The sequence below is a fragment of the Octopus bimaculoides genome, chromosome 13, assembly GCF_046866305.1.
Source record: "Octopus bimaculoides isolate indiv1 chromosome 13, ASM4686630v1, whole genome shotgun sequence".
NCBI lineage: Eukaryota > Metazoa > Mollusca > Cephalopoda > Octopoda > Octopodidae > Octopus > Octopus bimaculoides.
Genome location: NC_142940.1, coordinates 9,959,269 through 9,962,878, shown reverse-complemented (window position 1 = coordinate 9,962,878; position 3,610 = coordinate 9,959,269).

Genomic DNA, 3,610 nt, shown 5'->3' with positions numbered 1-3,610 from the left:
GTGTGGATTGGGAAATCCCGGAGGATTTTGCTAGTCTCCGACTCCACCATTCTCTGCGGTTTGTGCTCATACCACGTCTTGTCTCTCTCTAGCCCCCACTTTTCCACAGGTTCCAATTATTATTATTATTATTATTATTATTGTTCAGTAGTTTTATTTTTATAACGTGCTTTCACTTCACTACCGAGCGCAGCTCTGTGCGCTTTGGGTATGTGCTGTGGTTTGCTGTGGTGCTCTTATGTTTACTGTATTGAAAGTGTTTTGCGTAGAATGTGTGCAGTATCCAGTAGTGCAATTTTCTGTATGTTATATATATTTGTAAGTCCTGGTATTTTTGTTATGTATTTGTCTGAATATTTTTTTATTATACCTAAGGCACCTACTATGATAAGAATTGTTTCTGTTTTTAGATTCCACATTCGAGTTATCTCTATTTCCAGGTCTTTGTATTTTGAAAGTTTTTCCATTTCTTTTAGAGAAACGTTGTCATCTGCTGGTATTGATACATCAATTAGAAAGCATTTTTTTTCTTCATGATCTTTGACAACTATATCTGGTCTATTTGCCTTAATTTCTCTATCTGTGTGTATTGGCATATCCCAGAGTATGGTTGCTTTCTCGTTTTCTGTGACCTTTTCTGGCGTGTGTTTATACCATCTTTTTTTTTTTTTTTAATTATTATTATTATTATTATTATTATTATTATTATTATTATTATTATCATTATCATTATTATTATTATTATTATTATTATTATTATTATTATTATTATTATTATTATTATTATTATTATTATTATTGGTGAGCTGGCGGAAACGTTAGCACGCCGGGCAAAATCTTCGCCAGTAAGGTGGATTGGCAGAATCGTTAGAGCGTCAGACAAAATACGGTGCAGTTCCGGCTCTTTATGTTCTGAGTTCAATTCCCACCAAGTTCTTCGGAGGTCGGTGAAAATAAAGTACCAATCAAATATTGGGGATTCATATGGCTTTGTGCTTACGTCAGGAATAAATTATTATCATCATCATCAACGCCACCTTCACAATATCGACCAGGCCATCAGATGCAGTTATACACCGCTGGTCACAATGCGCTTCCAATTTTGTCTTGATTGCGCCATTCTTTTCCATATTGACCCAAATTGCTTAACCAAATCGAGCCTTCCAAGTGACCTTTTCCGATCTCTTGGTTACCAAACGGCAACTGCATGGGTCCACCTGTTAGCTGCAGACCTTGCGATTTGTCCGGCCCAGCGGAATTTGTGTTTTTGGTACTCTGCACTCACATCATTCATTCCGCTCCGTTCTCGAACAATCTCATTTCGAAAGTGCTCTTTTAATGATAATCACTATCATTATTATACTGGTCAAAATTAATCGTCATCGTCGTCATCATTGTCCTCCTTCCCCCATCGTCATCACCAACCAGGTAACCCTTAACGTGGTCGCTCGAGCAGCTAGAAACAGCAACCGAAATCTATCTCAAATCACATCGTAATGTCTTAAATATGGGATACTTTGAATAATGTAATCTTTGGAACACCATACCTATCCCCTCCCATACGCCCTAACAATACTTGATGGTCACGACCAGAACGATTTTGATGATGGGTCTGCTCAGTCATGGCTCAGCTGAGACCAAACAACAACAACAACAACAACAACAACAGCTTCAACAGTGTCGTTGTCGTAGTCGTAGCCGTAGTCGTCACCGCTGTCGTTGTTGTGACAGTAGTCATCGTGAGCAAAAGTCACATGGTCTCCGTCAGATGGGTGTCTTTTGTGGTACTATCGTATTAAGAAGTTAGCTGCGTGTTGTCCCATAATAAACCAACAACGAACGTTATTGAAATAACATTTGTATTTCATCGAAGCAAATTACAATATTTATACAGTTACATCACAGTGTGCAAGCAACATAATGTAGTTTGCTAGAACCGAGCGTAGTTGTAATTTAATAACAAATAAAAGAGCTTAGCTTAGCGTGAGAGGAGGAAATAGTGCTTGTCCATCCTAGTTGACGAATTCCTTTTAACTCGGGGCTGAACATCAGACCAGAAAGACTTGCTGAAGTAAGGGCTCGTTGCTTGTGTTTCCAAAGCGCACACCTCTCACTCTCTCTCTCTTTCTCACTTACTTTATCTCTCTCACTTTCTTTTTCGTTCTCTCTCTCTCTTTCTCTTTTACTTTCTCTCTCTCTCTTATTCATTTATGCGCATCGTGCATATTTAACTACAAAAGCGCGGGAACACCTGGAACACTACAGAACATTCCCTAATACGGGATGATTCTCCAGCAAGTTGGTTAGTTAATAACCAGGACACGTTGCCTGACTTAAGCGTGGCCTGGACCTAGTTATTAAAGTTGTAAGGTTTCGATTCTAGGTCTCGCTATGTCCCTGTAACTTAACGGTTCGGCAAAAAGAGACCGATATAATAAGTATTAGGCTTTCAAAGAATAAGTCCTGGGGTCGATTTGCTCGACTAAAGGCGGTGCTCCAGCATGGCCACAGTCAAATGACTGAAACAAGTAAAAGAGTAAAAGAGATATAATGGCGTACGGCAACGTCAGAGGAGAAAACAACAACCAAACCGTTATAAGGTAAACTACAGTCTCTCTGGCATAGATCACAACGATACAACGTAACACACGAACATGATTGAGAGTACATAACGTTTCACCAAAAGAAAATATCGTGTGATAATTGGAATGATAAACAAACTCTTCTCAATTAACAAGAGTCTATACGGTGTCATTTTCACAAACAACATATTCACGTCATTCTTCAACTGCATTAGAGATTACTGTTCTATATAATGCCATCACACATTCTACTTCCTTTCAATTCATCGTTCCCCGCCCTCCATTATATGTACATATAACGAAAGATCACCAAATTTAAACACACACATACACACACACATATAGAGAGAGAGAGAGAGGGAGGGAGGGAGAGAGAGAGAATAAAATACAGTAAAGCAAACATTTTACATGTAGTTCTCAATTCAGTTTGATTCAAAAGCTGTTTTAATGACATAAAACATCATTATCTATATAATTACGTAATTTGAAATAAATATGTTATTAATTGAGTTTTTAATTACCGCGGATATATATTTTTTATGTTTATAGATCAATCATATATATATATATATATATATATATATATATATATATATATATATATATATATATATATATATATATATATATATGTATATATACACACTCACACATATAGACATACCTATATATACATATACACATACACACACATATATAGACATATATATTTATATCTATCTCTATATATATATACATATATATACACATACATACATACATACATACATACATGCATATATACATACATACATACATACATACATACATACATACATATGTATATACTTCGTTATGAGCAACAGAAACGGTATTAGTTCAAAATAGCAATCTGTGAATCATACTCAGAGTAGACACATCGTTGAAAGCCCGTCTCGAGATTGCACCTCTTCAAAACGTATAGTGTTAAATGACACAAAAATATGTCAATAGCAAACGAAAATCACCCCTCAGCATTACTAACTACGTATTTCTGCCTTTCGTCAGTA